Raw genomic sequence first — 24,924 nt, forward strand, 5'->3', positions numbered from 1 at the left:
GCAATGCTCTTACCGCACTTCAGAGCTAACTAAAAAGGTACTCAAAAAACCTTCCTGTATTTCATGCTATGCTGAAGAATTAAAGAGAATTTGACTGAGTGGCAGAGAACAAAGATACTTTATAATAAATTGCAATACATACTTTTTATTTATGTGCTCTTACACTACAGATAAACAGGTTATTTCAAAGAGCAGAATGACGTTAACGTACAAAAAAGGTACCAACCAAAATAAAGACAACTAAAGGAAAGACGAAAAAAACATTACTTGTGTATTACCTGCTTTCTTCCATCTTCCTCAACTTTGACAGTTGAGGAATAAGCTATTACTGGTAGCAGAACAACAATATTCCAGTGAAAATGAAATTTTAGGATTCTGTTAATTATCAATTTAGACTACGGAAATCACCAGCCAGGACTGCAACGCTGAAAGGAGAGCAAGCATTCTGTTTTCTTAATTTGGTAGTCCTAACATATTTTAGAGACATTTGATACCTCAGACACATAGTCAATATGTATTTGAATGTCTCAGCCCTAAAAATTCCATTAATAATTTAAGGATTAAGGCAAGAGTACAAGACATTCACCTGCATGATCTGACTGACTTAAGTTTGAAACGTGGCACCAAATTCTTCACAGAATCATAGCTGGCCTTTAAGTTATGTAAAGACTAAAAAAGAAACAATCAATCCCTAATCACTTTTTCTATTTTGACTATGGTATTTTGAGTTATTTGGATGCTAACCTGAATCCCTCAGGGGATGAAAATAAGAAAAAACTTGTTGTGTTGTTCAGGAAGGATTTTGTACAGGGGTTTTGTTATTTTAATAAAGTCTGGGCATGTTGTTAATGTTCTACTTTGTAGAAAGGTAACCAACAGCTGACAAAAAGAAAAAAAAAACCCACTCCAAACTTTGTAAGGTGAATTGCCTTTGCAATTCTGACTCAAATAATGGAATTATTTCTGACTTTACAACTGCAAACTTAAGCACAGTACTAAATTTTGTCATGGTACTAAATAAGTAAAGTGAGCATCGTCTGTAGTTGCTTCTATAAGAATTTCCATTATGGAGTTTCTTAAAAAGTCAGCTAGACAGCCTTCAGCCAGAAAGCTACATTCTGACATTTATAATGTTTGTGCAGCAATATCCCCATACAAAAAAATACAGCATATCTTAAAAAGCAACTTCAATGTGTCATTTGCAGACTCAAGCAAAACAAGCATTCAAGAACTGGGGAAAAATTTAAAAAAGGAGCTTATTATTCTTACAAGGCATATAGGACAAAGTGAGAAGGCAAACCTATGACTGTACCTGATCAAGCAACAGATAAGCTAGGCCAATGGGTTTCCAGGACGTTAAAATTCAAATTGCCTATCAACTAATGACTTTTAAGAGAAAGTCCTCCTGAAAAAGGGCTCACCTGTAACACACACATTTCTAAGGCAGAAGTTAAGTGAAACAAAAAAGAAAGAAAGGGTATTAGTGCCAAAAACCCCCAAAAGTAACACTGCCTAATGCCTGAGACCAATCAAGGCATACTAGATCCTAAGGCCTAATTTCTCTCAACCAAAAAAGCTCTTAATCAGAATTTTACACAGAAATATTTAATTTCTTACATTGAAGAACAAGGCCAATTTTCTTCAGCTGAACACAAAAATAACTACCAAAGTCTACAGAAGAATACACTTGAGAATGTGTAACTGTTGTGAGGCACAGCCTGTCCTTGCAGATTGTCCTGTACTGAAAAATATACCAGATAACTAATCAGATGGTGTCCTAAGAACTGTTTCAACTGGTTTTGTGCTACACTGATTCTACACCTAAACTTTGCCTCTAGCATTGCTAACCCCAGACCGTGTCTCAGGGATAAGGACTTTTTTTTCTGGATAGCTGAGTGCCCAGTACACTTTAAGAACACACATACTTTTAAAACCAGCAATGCAAATATAATAGTTGGGTTTTCTTAATGATGCTGAATATTAGTAACATTGCCCAGCTATGAATTATATCTTATGTTTCCCAAACATGACCCTACTCACCAGAAAGGAATATGTACTTAACAAATCACACTTAAAAATCCCATAAAAATCTAATGACCGGCATAAGCAACTTAAATCTTGTATGACTTCCACCTTTACTGCCTCCTAAGCATATAATAAACTGTTCTATGTTGGAAGAATCATCAAATATTAAGTTTACAAATCCGAACATCATCTCACTGAAACACCCTCATAAAACTCGAAGTTCCAAGCTTAGTGCAAAAATTAAAAGGTCACATTTTATGTAAGTTCTGTGACAGTAAGTACTGTAAGTGTTAAAAGAATATTGCATAGATTTCATACTTGTAGATAAAAAGAATTCCCAAACACACAACCAATGTAGTCAAAATTATCTTGCAAAATTTAGGGCAGTTCAGCTTTCACAGCCAATGCAGTGGACTACAGCTGTAGAACCCTTGTGAAAACTGCAGCAAGAGAAGCGATCGCCCAGCTGTGTGCTGAGCACATGCAGAGGATGCAGCATCCTCCCTCCCTGCTGCTGCGCCCAAACTAGATCATACAGACCCCAGCAGAGAAGTTCAGCTGTTCACCCGCATTCTTTGCTCAAACAGTCACCTCTCTCTCATTTTCTAGGAAAGGACTGTCAACGCTTCAATGGATTCTCCTGCATGGAATGCCCCAGTTCCCTGGTTGGGAACTCCCAGAGGTCTGACCCAACTGACAAAGCAATTGCTGGGCCAAAGTGACCGATATATAATTTATCTTAAGAACATAACAGAGTATATTTTCTAGTCAATCTGGTATAAACAAATTTCTTAATACTCCATAGGCTTAGCTAGATTTGGTGACATTGCCTGATTGATTAGCGTCCAGAAGCAAGATAAAACAGCGGCTGTTGCTCAAACTGGTAAGCCATTCACCATGCAGTATACAGGACAAAATTTGCAAGTCAAAGTGTATATCCCTATTCCATGATTTACTTAAATGATATCTTTTTTGCAGGATTTGTCTGTCAGCACAATGGTACTGACGAAACATACCTTCTTATTACAAAAACCTTCACACAGATAAACATACAAAAAAGAATAAGTCAAAGTCTAACCTGTCCTAGTTCACTACCTCCACTCGCTTATCATGTGTTGTTTTCATTGTGCAAATAGTCCTTGCCAATATAATTTTCATTTTTGTATCCACCACCACCACCCTGTTTGTTGTTTGAAGAACGTTAAAGGCACAGAGCTTCAAAGACTATCAGACATACTTAGTGAAGTGTCCTCAAAACATGTTCATGGAGAAAAAATGTGAAATAAACATGTCAAAATTATTCCTGGCCACTGTCCAGCAACCAGCTGTGGCGCGCAGACTGTGCTAACCCTGGGAACATTTTTCTTTCTCTATGGGCCTCCAGCTTTGCCTTATGTTCCTAAGGATATTTGTATTCCTAATTCATTCAGTTAAATCTCAAACTAAGCAAGACCAAACTGAATTAGTACTTCAAGAGAAAAACAATTAAGCATGACCAAGCTTTTAAAGCAACTAGGCTTTTGCGGTTTGACATGCAATACCTTTTCATTAATTTCCCATAAAACCATGCTGTGGGACACCTATACTGCTTGAGTCAAGTCTTCAGATTCTAACACTGAATTTCTGCTCACTTAGGGTAATTAAATAGCCAAGCATTTATTTTTTTGAATAGTGGCACTAATTCCTACATTAAGGCCAAATTCAAGTTTTGGTAGTCATATTCAGCGTCTCTGAATTTCAGCAGAGCTTTAACTATTTGAGACACTGCTCAAGCATGCACAGAGAGAGTTAGGAAAGGAAAAAGCTCACCTGGAGTTGCAGCTACCAAGGGATGGGAAAGGCAACAAGATTTCTGCAAGTACACTGGCAAGAAAAGAAAGGCCAAGAAAAATGTGGGCCTAATGCTTAATGGGGAAGGGGACCAGGTGATAGAATGCATGGGAAACACTGAGGTACTAACATAATGTTACCAACAGTAGATGAAAATGCAGTTCAGTAAGAGAATACAACTGGACATGTACAAATCCACAGGATCAGAAGGATGTATTCAAGAGTGCTGAGGGAGCTGGTCAATGTCTGCACTGCAAGGATATCCTCTATCATCTTTTAAAAGTCATGGTGTCAAGGGAGATTTCCAAAGACTGGAAAATGGCACACGGCCCACCCACCTTCAAGACAGGCAGGAAAGAGGATCTGGGGAACTACAGACCAGACAGCCTAGTCTCAGTCTACAGAAAATTATGGAGCAAAGCCTCCCTGAAGCCATTTTCAGCCATGTGAGGGACTGGGAGGAGGCCAAGAACAACCAGCACAGATTTATCAAGGGCAAATCATACCCAACTAACCTAACTACTTTCTGTGATGAGATGACCAGTCCTGTGGATAAAGTGAGGGCAGTAGGTGTTGTTCATCTTGACTGTATGAAGGTCTTGACATGGTCTCCCACAGAATCCTTACAGCCAAATTGGTGAGATATGTATTGGAAAGTGGATGATAAGGTGCATGGAAAACTGGCTGGACTGTCAGGCTACAGGGTGGTGGTGATTAGCGGTATAAAGTTCAACTGGCAACCAGTTACCAGCGGTATGCCTCTGGGATCAATCCTGGGGCCAACACTGTTTAACATCTTTATTAATGCCCTGGATAATGCAATAGAGTGCACTCCTAGCATGTGTGCAACCGATTTGAAATTGGGAGCTGGAGGGCTGGGCCTCTGCCTAGGAAAGCTGGAGGAAAGAGCTGTCAGGAATGTGTGAAATTCAACAAGGGCGAAGGCAAACGTGAGCGCCTTCCCATGGAGTAACCCCATGCAGCAGTACAAGGTAGGGGTTGACCTGCCCATTCTGATCAGCGTTAATTATGCAGTTCTTTGAATCTTCACTGACGGCATACTACTATCTGCCTTTTCAAGGTGCATACATTATACATTCTAAATTTGGGTACAATAGTTCTCCTTCCTCTCCAGCCTTCTAGAACTTCTCCGCTATTCCATGATTTGTTAAAACTCAAAATTAGTGATTCATATAGCTTATAAGCTTTTTTTTTTTTAGTATCTGTAGGTGTCAGTGCAGCAGATTTAAAAATGTTTAATGTTAATAGTTGCTGGTACAGTGATAATACGTTCTTTCCATCACTAATGATGGAGGAGGTGACATGTAAAAGCATAATCCAGCCTCTTTCTGAATACAGCACATAATATTTATTGAATATTTATGCCTTTTTCTGCACAGCAGAAATTTATCATCCTTGCCCGTTATTGGACTTCTATCATTACTAAGCTTTTGTATCCTTCAAGAACACCCTCTATATTTAAAGAACTCTATTGTACTCTACTGCCCACAGATTTTTATTAATATCTTTACCTCCTTAACCAATTGTCTCCATGCCATGTAGTGCTTGCCATCATCAGCTCCTCATTCTTTAAACTGTATTGCTAACTTCACTCCCCTTCTTCCCTTGTTTTAACCAAACAAATCGTTTCCTAAGAGTAGAATTGCTCTGGGAGTATCTAAATGAGCAAGCAATTGTCAAGTTAGTCAGATTCTCACACTCAAGTATTCCTTGCTTTTAAAGTTGCTCTTGTTTTAAAGACTAATGTAGGAGATATGTGCATGCAGAACTTATTCTTGGCTCCTGACATGCAAAGTTAGGTCACAGTTCCTAACACAGCTGTACTATTTATTCTACATGCATCAGAAAGAAAACCTGTACAGAATTAACCAGAATAATGTAGCTTTTATTTGTTAGAAAACTCATATATATATATATGTGTGTGTGTGCATGAACAACTATTTTGGAAGTTTCAGAAATTGATCAGTGACCATTTGATTTACCAGTACAAACTCCCTGTACATGCAACAGGCCGAATTCTCCTAATTTTCCTTTATCCAATACAGAACAAGTTTTAAGGAACTGTTCTGTATCTAGGATCTGAATTACAATTACAAAAAGTCTCCAATATATTTTGTCAATTAGAACACTGGCATAGTACCAGTCTACTTATCTTCTGAATCGTGAGAACTGCTAAAGTAGGCAACAGAATGTTTAATATACAAGACCACAGAGAAGTCTATGAAGTTCTGTTATGACATTTTAGTTTTCACAGAGGTTCTCCAGTAAAATCTCATTAAAAATGTTTTAACATATAAGTTATTTGGGTTTGCTATCATTTTCATTACAAAGTTGTAATTTATTTTTTTTATCATTTTGCTTTATCTCAAAAAATTAGCTAAATAGCAGAAATATACAAGTCTGGACAAAGAACACAATCCCATAAAGGTTTAGGTAAGAGTTTTAACATGGAAGAAAATTAGTGAATGCATTTCTGTAAAAATAAAAATCAGTGCTTCCCCTGCAGCAAAGCAGAAAACCTTGCATATTATTTCTATCACATTCCTTTTCTCTCCATAGAGTCCATTCACCTTCCACTAACAGTGAAAAAAACTTCAGACCTGTGTTGTACACTTTATATTTTTTACATGTGCACTGGCCACATGCCAACAACCTGCATCTTTTTCTGCATCAAACATTCATTCATCCAGCCCAACTACTATTTTTTTTTTTAGAGCACTGAAAGGGAGGAAGGGAGAGAAAAAATAATGATGATAACTCCCAAAGACACTTCCCACTTTTCTTGTACAAACATTTCTGATCTGTGTGAATTCACTTACTGCACACAGGCCTCATGATCCCTACCATGTAAATGTCAACGATCATGCTACAAGCTTGAACTGAATTAACCTTAAAAAAGAAACATGCAATGACAAAAAGTTCCATTCAAACCCATGGTCCTTTGATTAATCTAAAAAAAAAAAATTCCATCAATGACAGTTATCTTTAAAAATAAATAGGTAACTCATTTTTTCAATATTTCAGGCTACATAAATACATAATTTGAAAGTATTTGCAAAACTGTCCACCACAATATCTATAATACCTACTGTACTTGAAGATGATGAAAATCCAGACTGGAAACCAAATTCGTTTTATACAGATGGTAGAATGAGCTTTAAGTTTCTGAAATGCAAAGTTTTGGATAGAATTTTTAAAAGAAGCCTCCAATAAATAACAAATTTAGACAATATATACACATTTAGCAGATCACATCAAAAGCATAAAACTACTTTGGGCATCAGACCAGATGGCAAGAACAGAACTCTTTCCACACAGGAGAAACACATGTATAATAAAGATGCAGCGTATTCCTGTTTCCTAACCACTTTCAAATTGTAAAATATCTTTTAAAGTTCTCTGTTTTCATGCCTCTTCTTCTAAACCCATACAATTGAAAAGCCTTAAAAATATAGACAACTTCAAAAAAATTGGGGGGTGGGGTGGTATTTCACTCAAAAGTTAAAAATGCTTCATTTTTCTCTTGGCACAGAAAAAATGCCACTATACTTAATTGACTTTTCTTCATTTGCTAAATAGTAGTCTCTAAATGTGGTAAACTAGGCAGTAAAATTTAACATTAGACTAAGCCTATCAGGCATCTTTTTCTTCCTATATTTATCTATGGGGGACAGAAAATGTTTTAACTAGTCAGAGCTGAAAATAAGCTATTCCCATCACTGAACTCGCATGCTGTCTGTAAATGGTCAGAAACTATAGCCACCTGGGATCTTGCCTGTTACACTGCTGTAAACATGAATACATTGCAGAGAGCAAGGGTGTTTACAGGGGTTTTTTTCCCTTCAAAAAAATCACTGCCTATTTTATTTAGTAAAAATCCAATGAATAAGTATAAGCCGGATGCATGCTTTGTGAACTTTGAAAAGAGGTACTTTCAAAAATACATGAATCGTCCAGAAACAAAAAAAATGAAACTGTTAAATATTAGGTGTAAGTAGAAAAATTATCATGCCAGTCTTTTTGTTTCCCATTCCGGAAGAAAACAGTGCCACCTGAAATTCATTAACAAATATGAACACATGCACTGGTTTCAATTATTTCAGATAAACAACAGGGCTTTTTTCCTCAATGGGTATGATTCAGAAACCAAAAGAGTTTGTGCAGATCACAGGTCCAAGACAACAGTCCACCAACTAAGTTATTACAGTGGTGGAGATTCTTATCTAATCTGAAATTACTATTTTCAGTGCCAAGTCTTTAATGCACAGTTGCTTTTGTCAGCTGAGTATTATCTAATTTGAAGCTACAGAAAACATGCCCATTTCAGTTTTTAAATGAAAGATGGCAGTTTTACCCAGGATACCTGTTTTTTTTCCCTTACAAGCAGTGCTCAGACCAAGAAATTCTGAGTGGGCAGGGTAACAGAAGAGATTTTTGTCTCAAGTAGCAACTATACAGTCTGACAAACTGTTATATTCCTCTTTTCTTCTTCATACTCATTTTTGGCAAACTAAGAAATTTGCTTCCATTAACATTTCAAGAACATTTTCAAGCTTTTTATGCCAAACATTTTCATATTCAGGTTACAACAGGCAGGTGAATATTTAATTATTCTAACATTTTGGTCATAAAAACCTTATTTCCTACCAAGAATAGGAAACTGTAGCTGCATTGCCTAATTTTTCAACATTCTATCCTACTATATGTTGCCAGTATTTTATAATAAAGCTTAAATGTTTTCAGAGGGAAAATATGGTGATGATTTAACATGGTCTTCAGAAGCAATGGGGGAAGCTAAAGAAAAAACTGGTCAGGAATGTTAAAGTCAATGGCAGCCTTAGCTGTAGGAGATGCTAAATCTTAAGACCCTAAGAAAAGCAATCAAGACTAATAGCAAAATTGCAGTCCTGGACTTGAGGAAACATTTCTCTTTGTTCAGAAAGCTAGCTGGTGTGACCCCTTTGAAAGGGCCACCCTGAAACATAAGGGAGCCCTGGAGAACTGGTTGATATTCAAGGTCAGCCTCTTCAAAGTACAAGAATGGTCCAGCATTTTGACACGCAGGGAGTGTGGAAGAAGCCAGCACAGATGAACAGAGTACTCTAAACTGAGCTCCAAGACAAAAGAAGCGTACGCAAGGTAGAAGAGGAAGAAGCTAACAGGAAGAATGCAGAAACATTGCCTGGGGCATGTACACAGAAATAGCAAACCAAAGATCATTTGGAATTGCAATTGGCGAGGGATGTGAAAGGCCAAGAAAGGCTTCCATAGATATACAAGAGCAAGCTGAGGGAACTGTATACTCCCGTCTATTCTGCACTTACAGGGTTGTACTTGTGCCTGGTTTTCCCACAGACGTGACTGAGTTCATCCATAGGAAGAGAAAGCTAAGGTGGGAAACTTACTGCTGTCTTCACCTATCTAAAATATGAGGGTGTATGGAAGATGAGGGCAGACTATCCTTCAGAATGTACAAGAGAAGGACAGGAGGCTACGGACAAGTAGCCATATGGGAAATTGAGATATTAGGAAAAAATTCACAGTGAAAGTGGTCAAGTCTGGAAAAGGGTGTCCAGAGGCTGTGTAGTATCCATCCATGGAGATGATCAAGACTCACCTAAACAAGACATTGGACAACCTCACCTAACTATGAAGGTAGCCCCGTTCTGAGCTGGGCATTTGAGTGGATGACCTCCAGTGGTCCTTTCCAAAATAAATTTTTCTATGATTCCATAATGTGTACCTACAAGAGCACTTTACTTACGGCACATCTTTTTTCAACTTACTAATTTTGTTTTCCAACAAATGCGTCAGTTAAATAATGAACCTTTCAACATAAATCATGATTCAAATTAACTTGGATATTACTGATTTCTAAAACCTCTTACTGTGCTACCACAGTAACCTCACACTTCACCCCCTCTGTCACTGGGATCTCTGCTCTGTGTAGTATCTTTCTTTCTCACTAAATCATCAATATAGAACTCCAGGAATGAAAATATGTGAATAAATTAAAGAATAAATAACAGCAAAAACATGTGCATCAAGTCAGTAAGCATTACTAAATACACAGGAAGCAGACAGATGGAATTAAAATGCAGTACATACATAGTCAGTGTACATACATAGTCAGTGTACAAAGCACTGTTGTAATTTAACAATCTTATACATGCTTAATACTTTTATAAGAATGGAGACTATAGCCAATTCCTATGACACCACCAGTGTTAACATATTTACATATAAATATGTATGTATGTAATGTGTGTGTAAATACAAAGAACCAAAGATGAAATGTGGACAACAAAAAAGCTGATGTGCAACACAAATCTACTTTGAAGTCCATGTTGTGGAACCCTCATGAAAGCAGCCCACCAAATCCTGTATCTAGAAAAAAGATCCTGAAAGACAGTTGCACAAAGAGCATGTGTTCTTAGATTTTCCCATCAGTAGATGCATGGAATCTTCTGAACCAGGACAAATCAGTCAATCCTCCTTTTTGCGCACCAGGGGTAAACAACATACTTCTATCAGAATACTAATTAACATTTTAGCAATACTTAATACTTTGTTTTATATAGTTCAAGTCACTCAGGAAAGCCAGGGACATAAAAATTACCCTTAAAAATCTAGTCAAAAGCTGCTCTGCAACTAAACTTCAGTTTGTGAATGTTGAAAGTGAGAAACCACTGTATTTAAAAACAAAGCATCTGCAGTTGTATGAAATGTGCTATTACACCTGATGTGTGTTAAATTTGTTTACATGTTACTTTTTATAGCCAGTTTCAAACTGAGGCACTTAATCTTGCCTTAGATAAGTGAAATGAATTAATTACTATCAAATCCTAGACATATTTATGCATTTTGTCATAACAGTAATTTACATGTCTTCTCAAAGAGAGACTTGTAGAACTCTGAATGTAAAAACAGTTGACTACATTGTCTGAAAGCTTAAAGGTTCACCTAATTGAAATTACTCCTTAATTCTATGGTAGTTTTTTAAAACCAAATAGCTTCTTTCTCTGCAGTAAATACCCTTAAGATTAGGTCCAGTTCTTCTCTGTACCACAGCTAAACATATCACCTTGCCTCCAGTACATTAGACACTTAAATCCAAAAGAGTTTTAAGTTAAACCACTAGAAGATCAACACACACACATACACAAGATCAACCAGCTTACATCCTGTAACATGTCTTCTACACAAAATGCAGGAGGTAATTTGCATAGGACTCTCAAACCACATATTTTTCATAGCAGAAAGCTCATTACCACTCAGGGTACTTTCCACTGCAAAGGTGACATTTATAATGAAGAGTCAGGCCAGTTACATTCTAAGCACTTTACAAAGTAAATTCAAAATATGCTACCTTTAATTACAATAGAACGGATAAATACTTTCAACTAACTCTAAATTTATCACTTTTCATAATACAAAGTCAAAAGTAAGCTGTTTTGAAAAAAGCTTTAACCAAAGCACTAACCTGCTGCACTTTCTTGCACAGGAAACCTAGAATGCTTGCAACGTGTTTAACACATACCCAAGTGGATGTGTCTAGGTAAGCCCTCTTCATATGAAGTTTCCTACAAAATCCCAGGTATCTGGAGATCACATGCAGACCATGATAAGATGACAAAGGAACAGTCTAATTGCAAGATATCAGCAGTATCTTCTGTCTGTTCAGCTATGCTCACTTCGTGCTTCATGGTTTGGGTTTTTTTGTTGTTTTGGGGTTTGTTTTTTTTTTTTCCCCTTTCACGTGGCTACTGGATAAATACTTTATGCCAGCACCAGTTTTTTGTGTGTTGAATAATATGCCAGTAAGAACCTCTGGATTCAACAACTAAAACAGGCATGTCTGACAGCCATGTTCCCAATTAACATGATAGAGTAGGCAATTAAGAACTGGGCAGCACACTGACTGCATTCCAGTTATAACTAAGCCATCAAATTCAAAGAGATTTCCTGATAAAAATTAAAAAGACATTTTCATTAAAATATATCCTTCTTATCCTTCACTAGCATAGCAGCACAGTTAACAACACGCACACCAACTGCTCTAACTTCTATTCGTATAGCAAAGCACAGGCATTGGTATGCATCAGAATTAAACTAAGAAAAGGGCTCAAACTGCTACAAATTACTACCTGCATAACGTTTTCTCCCAAGTATAATCCCACTGAGCTCACACAGTTATGCATTCACAAGACTTCAAGTCAGTCAGTTACTGGGAAGACTTCTGAGTATCTGAGCTGCAAGCACAGTATCACAGCTAAACAAAACAGAATTAATTGCAGCCTCAGAATTTCACACACCAGCCAACTAAATGCACGAGGCAGTAAGACTAGGATTATGACAAAAAAATTATCTGTGACAGGATAATAAGCTAATGGGATCACTCTTCAATGAAGTATCAAAATTTGGGCTCCTTCTTAAACCAACGGTGCACAGAAACTCCAAATACTTTTCCTGACATTAATTAACATGATAGAGTAGGCAATTAAGAACTGGGCAGCACACTGACTGCATTCCAGTTATAACTAAGCCATCAAATTCAAAGAGATTTCCTGATAAAAATTAAAAAGACATTTTCATTAAAATATATCCTTCTTATCCTTCACTAGCATAGCAGCACAGTTAACACGCACACCAACTGCTCTAACTTCTATTCGTATAGCAAAGCACAGGCATTGGTATGCATCAGAATTAAACTAAGAAAAGGGCTCAAACTGCTACAAATTACTACCTGCATAACGTTTTCTCCCAAGTATAATCCCACTGAGCTCACACAGTTATGCATTCACAAGACTTCAAGTCAGTCAGTTACTGGGAAGACTTCTGAGTATCTGAGCTGCAAGCACAGTATCACAGCTAAACAAAACAGAATTAATTGCAGCCTCAGAATTTCACACACCAGCCAACTAAATGCACGAGGCAGTAAGACTAGGATTATGACAAAAAAATTATCTGTGACAGGATAATAAGCTAATGGGATCACTCTTCAATGAAGTATCAAAATTTGGGCTCCTTCTTAAACCAACGGTGCACAGAAACTCCAAATACTTTTCCTGACATTGTCAGTAACAAAAAACCCCACCCATCGATGTCTATATATCAGCACATTAAAACTCTCACACCCTAAAAAAAACCCTGCCATCACCTTCTTGCATCTTTCTTGGCACTGTGAGAAAATGGCATAAAGCTCAGGGAAAGCAAACTTCACTTGCATTCTTGCAGGTGGCTCCTCCAGATTAAAGCTGAAGAGCAGCTGAGCGGTGGCACAAAGGACCTTTCAGAGCCTTTGCAGAACAGAACACTTCAGTTCCCACACCTCTGAAGCCAACATTTTTCAGCAGTATGCAGTCACTTCTATTTAAAAACAAAATAATACCTTGTGTTTACTGCTTATATACCACAAACTGAAAATCAGAAGAAACACAGGATAATTGAACTATGTGGGAAAGACAGAACTGAGTAATATCCTCTCAAGTTTTTTGTAAGATACACAGCTACTGCAAAGAATTCAAAAGAAAAAAAAAATCCTGAAGGCTCAACTAAGTAGTTCTACATTCAAGCAAGCTTGAAACGATTTGCCAATTATACGGTCAAATGTAAGAAGCTACAGTAAAAATCTGTCTTTTTTAGATCATAACCTATTTTCCAAATGCATTAAGAAAAAATAATCTTTAATGTGAACTCGCAGTCATTCAACCAAGATTCAGCAAATTCTAAACCCACACACTTGATTTGTCATCTATTTGGCTGCTAAATCTGACTCTGAAAGAGGGATGTGTTACCTTATTATTATTTTTAAAAAGATTTCTCTTGGGATTGCACAGCTAAGGAATGAGTATGTAGCCTATCTTACACAGGAAGGAGAGATTTTTATCCTTAAAAACAGGAGGTTCGCCCACATGATCACCTGGGACAAACTTGGCCAGTGCAAGCAGGCTAGAAGGTTATAGGAGCCTGGGAATGTTTAACATCAAGAAAGTAATTACAGCCCAGCAAGATCAGAAGGAATTACACAGGAAATGTGAACAGTAACCCTTTCATGCCAAAAAAATCATGAAAAAGTGAGCTCTCAGCTGCCAAACTATGAGGCTGTACAAACCAATTGCAAAATGCAGGAATGGAAAAAACACTATATTACTAGGCTATAAATTCCCAACGATGTGATAAAGCTATACTTCCAAGAAAAGAACAAAACCTCTGGTCTTTCTTCTTGCCATGTATATGCAGTGTAATTAAAGCCCAGAAGAAACATGAAAACATTTCAAGCACCACGTAAGAACGGCCAGTTGTCTCTTCTGAATTTTTTCTTTTAATTTTATGCTGACCAAACAGCCTCCTCCCTAGAAGGTGGTCAAACATCTTGTTCTTATTTAGTCATGGGAAACTTCCTTCCAAAATAAATAGTATGTTATCCAAGCAAGAATGCTAACTCTCTCAGTTATCTATTCCGTAAAAATGAATCTCCCAAATGCTGAAATAAACCCCTTAGCTCAACAGAATGGGCTCAAGCTACCCTATGTATTTGTCAGTGAAACAATTTCTATTCTCTAGGGACACGAGGGAATTTGAGTAATCTGACTGTAGTTCAGTCTAGTTACAAAGCCTTCAAGTGCCATTTTGGAAAGTAAACTGATCATACGTGTACCCTCTTCACACAGACCTGGGAACCATTTTAATGAAGCATGAGACTTTTTTTTAAGCTCCCCACTAAGACAAATTGTATTACTTTATAACTACCAACAGATAATGCTGCAAAGTATTAGCACATAACTCTGATCAGACAAGAGATAAGTAATAAAGCAACAAAACACTACCGTTTTTATTAATTTGTTGATTAAAACTGATGAATATATTCTCATTACAGTAAACAAAAATGAGGTCCCCTAAAATAAGTATTATTGAATATCTGATCTACCCAAAAATGAGATAGGAAGATACTTCTATGGTTAAAAAATTCAATAAATTATCTTACTTATTTAAACAACACATTTCTTTAGTTGTTCTTAAAATTACAAATCAGAACAGCATCACAACACATTGCATTTGCAGTGCATCTCCATACCAGCACTTCAGCTTCTTTTCTTCCACCTTGTCACTCAGGTGTTCCTCTCTACCCTCCTTTACTACCAAAGTCTTCCTTTTCTCATCTGTTCTGTTGAATTCCATTTTGTTTCCTTTTCCTTGCCTTTACATCTAAGGTGGGCCATGGCCATTAACAACACCACATGCACAATCAGTTCCTGCATGAATGAAGTCTACTCAGCTACCTGTTCAGTGGAATCACTAAATAAATAAAATTGAGGCACATAAAGATTTTGAGCATGAGCATGCAAACAGGAAAGGTATAGTGCAGTAAAGAAGTAACAACCAAGAAGGCCAAAAAGTCACTGCTGACATTATGGCCTGCACAATAACTGTAACTCCCATTCTTCAGAAGATAAAACTGAAATATGAAACAATTACATTTTCTATTATTTTACTGAGATGGAGGCTGAAAAGAAACAAGAACAATGACCTTATTCTGGAGACAAAGGGAAAGTTCCATTTTCTCCTGCACTAAACTTAATCCCACTTCTAAGGGTTGGTGATTTGCAAAACCAAACTGAACTAACTCTCCCAGTCAATACACGGTCTTCTGAGATTAAAGTCACTTCTCCTAAATTTATTTGTCTCCACAGTAGACTAAATATTGAGCAGTACAATATCCACACAAGATGTCGTCCAAAAAACTGCAATAGCAGATGAGCCACTAAATTTTCTATGGTTATAAACTTGGCGCAAATCTATTCACAGCACATAGCACCGTTTGTGGATCGGTCAGAAAAATATTCCCATATTGTTGCAAGATACTCTGTCATCAAAGGACCTGTAAGTATAAAGTAAAAATACTTCCAGTGATACTGCAATTGCTCTTTCAGTGAACTACAACAGTTCCAATGTGCATAAAACCACAGCGTTTCTTTCAGCAAGGTGAACTGACCAGTCAGAAGTCTGTTAGAAGCCATGAGCTAACTACAAGGACTCTTACCATGCAAATTAATCGACGGCAACAGCACTGGGAAGTGTTTCCTCTACCTCCCAAGTATGTACGCAACATGTCAGAAGCTAAGCATTCCTTTCAAGACATAAATTTGTACCTGAGTCATCTGCTAGACCCTGAAGCAGCACTGTGGCTCGCAATAGTGTGCACCGCTAACATAAGATTCCTTTGCAAGCCAACAAAGTTTTCCACTTGACCACATCTGCTCTTTATAGAACATCTTTAGAATTTATATCTGAAAACTAGTAATGTACCAGTACTAGTAACTGTTTTTAATTGAGAGGTTACTAGCATTCATCTTATTTCCAGAAAGAAACACAATTAACTTTAAAAACCTGAAAGTAAAGAATATCATATTCTGGGCCCGTGAATTCACTTTATAATGAAAAAGTGAATTCCAAAGATACTAGTTTTGAAAATTATTAAGCTTTTAAATATAATTATTTGTAATACAATTAGATTTCAAGAGAAATTTAAAACTTCCTCTTTTGGGGGCATCTACGGTCAGTCACCTTAACACATGTGTTAATATTCCCACCCAGCCTCTTCCAAACTGCAAGTATATACGATAAACGTTTTCTCCTTCCCAATATAAAGCAGCTTTCTAAATATAATCGCCAAAGACTGATTTATCAGATAACTACACCATTCACAGATGACTACTGGAAAGAGAGGCTGCTAAAGAAAACGTGAAACTCTTCTTTATAAATATCCTCCAAGAAAGCATGCATGGTTATTCTGCACAAACGAGTAGCAACCTATACAAAATTCTGAACTTTATCTATTAACTTTTAATTATTAATAAGCATTTCTGATATGGTCTTTCTGGTGTTTCATGTATGAAACATCATAAAGTGACAATTCAAGTAAACTGTTTTCATTATTGAACAGCACACACTTTAAAACATAATTCCACTTAGATAAAAAAAGGCTTATACTGCCCAGAATGATTATTTCTCCCACCACCAAAATCTCCCAGGGTTAAATAAGACCTGGGATGCTTAGCCTGTCCTACTTCCTTGATAAGACAGGGCAGTTCCAATAGCATATAGGTTCAGTCCACTATCCAAATGATGACTCTTTATTTACTTCTTGTTTTCTAGGGCGAAGATGCTTTGCAAATTATTAGATATTGCCATAAAGAAATTACTGTTTCCTTGGCTTGCACTTTTGATGGTTCAATTAAAGCCCATTACTCCACAACTTCTGTAATCAACATTTTATAGTTCTTGATTTTTTTTTTTTTTCTTTTTTCTGAAATGAACACTTTCCCAAAACAGGAAGAGACATATGCAGAGCAAACCAATTCTACAGTCAGGAGTTTCTACCAACTCAGTTAGCAGTATTCTTAGTCTAAGGAATTTTTCTGCTTCTCAAAACTTGATCAGCTAAATCTTTCAAAGATACAGAAATGCAGGTAAGTGCACTTTGAAGTTAAAATCAATAAAGAAAAATAAAAGTTTGCTCTACTTTAATTTTGAACATGGAAATAAGCTTTTGTGTTTCAAAATTGAAAAAATCACTTTCCAATGAACATTAATATTATATACCAAGTGTTTGAAGATTTTTGGATGCAAAAACACTTTCAAAAAGGTTTCATAATTTTTACAGTGAATTAGATCAATTATACCTTAATAACATTTCAAACCAGCTCGCCTTACAATACACAGCTATCTTCACAGCATGCTAGTACATAAATGTAGGTTTAATACTTGCATGAAATCATGAAAAAAAACCCCACCTGGTATGATCCTTGCAGATGTTGATCTAGCATAAATGGCATCTACAGTTTCATGCTTGTTTGAAAGTGAAATCTTACCATGTAAAAAAACCCTTACAAATACTTATGATCAAATATCTAGAATAAAGTATTTAAATACAGAATCCATAATTTATCAGTTTTTCTAACATTTTTTATGTGGTCACAAAGTCTTTCAGACACTGCAGCAAACAAAGGTGAAAAATACCTAGAAGAAATTAAGTAGAGGAGAGACATGAATGATGCTAATCAAATACACCAGACTCTGGTAAAGTTTCGGCGTCTCACCTTAAGCAATTGCTTAAGAACTTGCCCTAAACTGGTTAGAAGTGCAAAATCCTGCACTGGACTGGACTTACTGTCCGAATAAGCCTCACAGGGGCTGTTTATCAAACCTGGCTTCCTTCACATTCAGGAAATCAAAATGGCTTCACTCAGTCTTCTTGGAGCAGCTCTGACCACAATTATTTCCAGGCCTGTCACTTTCAAGCCACTGAAACTAGCTACCTAAGCAAGAAACTCAATATCCTACAGCTAACAGGCAAGCCAGTTTGTCCTGTTTTCTTTTAGCAGTGCATCTTACATTGTTCATCAGCAAAAAATATGGGAAGATTTGTTCTCAAATCTGAACAGTATACTCCAATTATGCTTTGTGAACCCCAAGGAGAACAAAGCAGAGACATTTTCATTATATTCTGATTAAGCACACAATAAGATACATTCCTTCAATTTCAAACCACATCTCTCCAGAAAATGATAAGAGCTACTACAATCACCACTAGAATATGAACACCCAAAGCAGGAGGGCAACATGGTTTTCTAAAACACAAACACAAGATTAAGGAGCATCATCTCAAGGAAAATCTGAAGATTTATTACGATCCTCCCCTCCAGGTTATTGTATAAGTAACACTTTTATCACAGGGGAAAAAAAAAATTCCTCAGGCTCCAAAAAGTATTAAATACATCATTATCCATGTAAGACAACAGAGAACCAGCACAACTTTCAAATACAGCAACCTGCAATCAAAGTTACTGCATATTACGTCACATTTATGTTTTTATAATCTATAAACTCTACTGTGGCAATATATACTCTTGAAGTACAGGTAGATAATGAGTGGAAAAAGAGGTGTGAGAAAGACAAGCAAGTAGTCATTCTACTAACAAATTATATAAGGTGTTTTCAGAAATGGACCCTTAATCAAGGCAAAGATGAAATACTTTTAGCCTAAAAAAAACACCAAACCAAAACAAAAAAACACAATACCAAAAAAGCAGCCACTAACTTTTGAAGCATTCTGCTCATTACAAAAGTGAAAAGAAATAAACCAAAGCAACAAACTTCTCAAGGATCCCACATACATCTGGCACCCACCTGCTTACGCAAAGACTGGCAACATGTAGTGGTGGCTTTTAAATGCATGTTTTTGGAATTGCAACAATCCTCAAATAGCAAAGCTTACTATTTAGATGTTCCAACCCTAACTAATGTTTAGAAGTTGACCACTATTTTAGGCTTATCATCCCTGACAGAGTATCTCAGCTGCTGAATTTTTTCTGCCTTGACAGGGGAATTCCTTTTTTAAGATTCATACAAAGAAAATGTTTCGGTATAAATCGTGGCTATTCTAAGCCAGGAAAACATCCCGCAGGTCACTAAGCTACCATCTTTCAGGCAAGTTCTCCATAATTAAGGTATCAATTATAATTTCACAGGCATATTTTATTTTATAAATAAACTCTGTTTCCACAATTTGAGCTGTGGGAAAGAATGCCTGCGTCAATGCACCAACCCTTGCAGCACAGCAAGTTTTGAACTGAATGCCAACTTTAAATGTTATAATATGGATTCTAGCAGTGAAAAAAATAGGAGGAAGATTTCCTCCTCACCCCCCAAATTCCCACAAGCCTTCTGAATCTTTTTATTCCTGTCACGGTACCTCCCTGACATCTGCTCTTTCCTGCTCTAGAGCCAAATACAACAAATTTAAGTCAATCTGTTCCTAAACACACCAAAAGTAAAAACTGCAGCCTCCATTAAATGGAGTGAAAAGGACATTTCAGTTGGAATGAGCAAAAGCTGATTTTTTATCAGAGTTTTATATTTGAGTTTGATAGAGACTGAAAGCAAACATAGTTTCTAGGACTTGAACCATGCCAAGAGAAAAGGCTGGCAGAGCGACAGGCATGCTCATTTCATTAAGATACCCCCACTGCTGTTTTCTGTGACTTTTTACATAGTTGCTGGAAGTTGGCTGGATGAGACAGAAGGCCAACGTTAGCTCATCTCACCCTCCCTAAATATTCCATCACTCTAAGGTACAGAACAAACCTGGGTACTGACTTGGATTAAATTACTGCAGGAACACCTACTTAATGCATGAGCCCAGGCAACAGAAAAATCAAAGCTGAACAGAACAGTGCCTTGTGAGTGGCAAGTCACAGAAACAACTGCCCTACATAATTTCTCTCCAAGTTCGTGAGGACCTCAATGTTACTCCCCAAAACTTCTCAATGTCCCCACTTACAAGAAAAACAAAGTAAATCAGTGGATACAACCAAGAGAGCTAGACATAGTACCTACTAAGTATTTCACCTAGATACAACCTAACACAGGGACAGAGAGCAAACAAATGAGACGCTATCACCATTTCTCCTGTAAACAAACTAGGCACAAACTTAATTCCTTTACTCCCAGCATCAATACATAGTTTTTATATGAGCTTTAGAAAAAAGTCATAATGGCAAAAATAATCTTATAGATGACGAAAAGCTGAGGGGTTATATTCTTTCAGGAAAAAAGGTAACCTGAGCCTGTGTAAATATTCTTTCACTCTAAAATACTCAATTGCTATTAGAATTTTCCTAAACTAAAACTATCCCTAGACTGCAGAGCTCATCATCTTAGGATGTATTTCTTAATAAACTGTTTCTCGAGTTTCCTTTCTCAATTTGCCACCCTAATTTCACAGAACGTCCCCTTATTCTTATAGCATGAACCAACAGAACAAAAGCTTTTGAATTACTTTTCTCAAACCATTCATCATTCGGTGTATTTGTGTTACATGTCATTATATTCACTGCCTTTCAAAGACTAAACAATTTTTTTTTTCAATTTCTCTTCATATGAGCAAATTTCCATCCCAGTAGATCACTTTTTTAGCCTTTTCTCTGAATGTCCTCTCCTCTACAACTTCCTTTTTAGAGGAGGCATCCAGCACCATATACACTGTGGTGGCATGCTATATGACAGTAAGATACTGATTTTTACCATAGCATTTTATATCTCGTGCTATTCTCCATCACACTTTGTTTACTCTGATTGCAAGTACAAACAGATATCCAAAGTTAACAGAGCTCTCAAACAAGATTCTTAACACACAGCCTCTTACACTATGAACATGTGAAGACTTATTTTAGGCAGGAAGTCTTTGCTTTTTTTGTCCTTCAGCGTAATTTCTTCCTCATAGCTCACCCATTGCAGTCCACTGATCTTTGTCATATGCCCATCAGGATATCTTCCCAGAAAGAAAAATTACTGGTTTACAAGAGAACATAAACACAGACTAAGCAAAGGTAACTGCCTTAAACCGCAGATTTATGGACTTTTCACCTTTAGGCCTTCAATGAGGCACCAAATATGTTTTGGCATAAGAACAAGTCTGTAATGTAATACAGCAGACCTGCCCTTTGAAAAATTAAGATTTTAATAGAAAACATAACACACGTATATATGGAAAACAAGAACATTCTACATCCCACTTACTCTACAAGGACTATGGAAAACATAACATCCCTGAATTAACTTACTAAAATAGCATAAAATATGATAGATACTATATTGACCATTAAGGGGGACATATCCAGCCAAAACTAGAAAAAGTTTCCAAGAAAAAAAGATGTATTTGAGGATCTGAAATCACATCTGCCTTCTGGAAGCATAAAAAAAAAAAAAAAAAAAATCAAGAGAAGCAAAAGTCTAAGCCTTTTTTCTCAATCACAAACAATATTGTAAAGTTTGTTTAAGATTGCCATTTAGGGAAAAACATAATAGAATGATTGACCCAACTCTCTGTTCTTAAACACTCTGCTAAAAGAACAAACTATTTGTGAAAATAACAAAAACCAGTTGAAGGCATTTGGGTGGTCTGTTTCAGTCCTGTAATACAGAACAGTCCCTTTCTAAATCCAATATAATTTTATTTTCCTTCTTCAGTAAAGCCTCAAAATGCATTGATGACAAAAGCAATAAAACCCACTGAACATCCATATTATTAATTTAGGACATTTTACTAGTAGACTGACAACTTGAAAGCGCTTGATTCATCATACAGAGTACTCTTCATAGACAGATCCTTTTTGATTCCGTAACAGTGTTTTGGGGGTACATACACTTTTCACCTTTAGGACAGTGCATATCGTTAGCAGTGACTGATGTTGGACTGAATGCGGATATTTAAACTTTAATGCTTTGCCTCCTGAAAACACGGATCTACTTTACTTCTTCACCACCTGTTCTGTTTTGACTGAGCTGAGCAAGACCAAGAACTGTCAGAAGCTCATGTCTCGGTGTATGTAGCACTACTTCCTTCTCTGAAAGAGCAGCCTGATATAAATCTGAGATTACAGGCACTCACAGAAAATTAGCAGACTGTAACCTCACTTAGGGAGGCTAACCAATCAAGGACAGCCAAAAAACCCACCAACATTCCAACATTAAGTTTTGTATCGTTACAACTCAAAATCAATGACACGCAGAAGACTGAAGTGTGCTCAAAACTACAGAAATCTGTAACAGAAACATCCCTATTTTCTACGGTTCATCCAAAAGAACCACAAACATACATGTAAGAAAAGCGAAGTGGCAAAGAAGCACGGGTACCGCTCACATGACATCAGTTTAAGCTGTAATTTGTCAACACGCATCATTTTCAGAACACTGTCCCTAGGGGAAAGGCCCTTAGAAAAGGAGGAAGATTGCCTTGCAGTTGTGCCTTTCAACAGATGAATAATGCACCAAAGAGCAAGACAACACGTATTTAAGGGTTTGTTTGGTTTGGTTTCTGAATTTGGGTCAGGTAAAATCATTAAATACTTCCTACAGACCTTCAAGTTACTGATCACACAGGGCTTCATGCAGAAGACCGAGTATGGAAACGTTGCTCTGACTGATTTGTTAGCCAAACTCAAACAAACAGCAAAAATTTTCCATGAACCTGTAACTTAGAAGCCTCCTAGTGTCCCAAACCAATTTCATTGATAGGGCCTAGTAAGTCTGCCAAGAGTGGTTTCTTTCCCCCACAACTCCTATACCTATCAAACACATTTTCCAAGCTGTTTTTCCATCTCTTTTGCACCTGCTTCTCTGGCAAATACCCAAGCAAACCACAAGAATACTCCTACCTCCCTGCCTCCCCAGTGACTTGCTGTGATAGAGGCATTTCAGCAGGGCTGGGATAGTCCTGCTCCAAAGCTCATCTCAGAACATGACCCCTTCTTGGCATTAACCATTACACGTTTTCTAAACCAAGAATCTTGGGCTTAAGACTTTCTGAAGAACAATAAAGGGCTAAGCCACAGAATGAAACTACTGGACTCAGTCACAGAAATGAATATCCTATAGCAGCCTCTAGAAGTCCCACTTTAAAAAATACATATGTTTGTTACTCAGTACTGTATAATTTTACTCTTTATATGACCCCATGAAGAAAGGAACTCAGCATTCCGCAAAAAAAGAAAAAAAAAAAAAGTCTTTTTTTTTAAAAAAACAACCTCAAAGCTCATCTCAGAACATGACCCCTTCTTGGCATTAACCATTACACGTTTTCTAAACCAAGAATCTTGGGCTTAAGACTTTCTGAAGAACAATAAAGGGCTAAGCCACAGAATGAAACTACTGGACTCAGTCACAGAAATGAATATCCTATAGCAGCCTCTAGAAGTCCCACTTTAAAAAATACATGTTTGTTACTCAGTACTGTATAACTTTACTCTTTATATGACCCCATGAAGAAAGGAACTCAGCATTCCGCAAAAAAAGAAAAAAAAAAAAAGTCTTTTTTTTTAAAAAAACAACCTTAGCCACAAATGAAGTGACCACAATGCATTACAACTCAGAAAGATGCATTGAGCTACATATAATATTATTTTCTTTCCATTTGTGCAATAGTTGAAAGTATACTGGCAGCTCAATACCAAGCCTGTTCTGGTATCAGGACATCGGCTAGCCTCCCTTCAGGCAAGGCTTTTGGTACTGTATGTCCTTCAAAAAGATGCAAGGAAGAATCAATGGTACCAAGAATAGTTCACAGTTTAGGCAAGGAAATAGTTCTTTTGTAAAATGGTAAAAGACTGAAGTGACAGACAAAAGATAGTCTCACCTTAATTTATACACTTTCGAGTCCTTGTTTAATACACAGTACAGTTCTACCACAGTTAAGTTTATGGTGTTTTGGTTACATTTTTTATATTAATTAGGAAGAATTATCAGATTAAGATGTATTGCTTCACAAACCATAGCATTTCCTACAACATTTAACTACACTATAAATACCCATGGAATCAGTCCTTTAAAAAAATAATGCTTGAATACTACTTACACTAGGTTTAATCAGCTTCTTAAGGACAAAACAATACCTGCAAATATTGTACTGTAATAAGCCAAAGACACACTTAATTAAAAAACATCAAATGAATAACAGGATGGTTTCTACCCAGCCATTCTGAGTGTTTCATGAAGGGTGAAAAGACCAACAGTAATACAGAGCAAATGCCATACAAAGACAATAGCATCTCCAAATGCCATTTTAAGCAGACAGTAAGAACCTGTTTATACACCAGCAAGAGAAATCAAAAATTTATCACAACTTCTTGCTTACCAAACTAACAAAAAAACCCCAAACATTAAAGAACTACACTATATTCTTTTTAATCATTACATTGTGAAGAAGTCTGCATTTCATTCCACTTTGATAACAACATGTAAATATACTTAATGAGAAAGTGCTCAACTATTATTCAAGCATCGCTGTTCTCTTATTTGCCAATGCTGGTTTGTAAAAATATATGCTCATGTTTTAAATTCTGGTTAAAAAACTGATTTTAAGTAAAAACATGTTCTGAATCTCCATAAGTGAATTATAACAATAACATGAAGCATTAAGTCTAAGCAAATAAGGACAAAATTTTGACTGCAGCTGAGGATGAGCATCAAAAAATGTTTACTGCTGCT

At 36.7% G+C, this 24,924-nt stretch overlaps 1 protein-coding gene across 6 annotated transcripts in view; it reads right to left on the reverse strand.

Moving 5' to 3' along the window:
• ZNF438 (zinc finger protein 438) overlaps positions 1–24,924 on the reverse strand; it is a 56,571-nt gene that overhangs the window by 28,846 nt on the left and 2,801 nt on the right. The window contains exon 1 of one of the 6 annotated variants that reach the window (XM_009647011.2): positions 6,966–7,075. The exons of the other annotated variants lie outside the window; for them this stretch is intronic. The gene's annotated coding sequence lies outside the window, so the exon portion shown is untranslated. Of the gene's footprint in view, positions 1–6,965; positions 7,076–24,924 lie in introns of those variants that run through there. 6 annotated transcript variants of the gene reach the window in all.

Source organism: Egretta garzetta, unplaced genomic scaffold (assembly GCF_000687185.1).
Source record: "Egretta garzetta isolate BGI_Z169 unplaced genomic scaffold, ASM68718v1 scaffold369, whole genome shotgun sequence".
Lineage (NCBI taxonomy): Eukaryota > Metazoa > Chordata > Aves > Pelecaniformes > Ardeidae > Egretta > Egretta garzetta.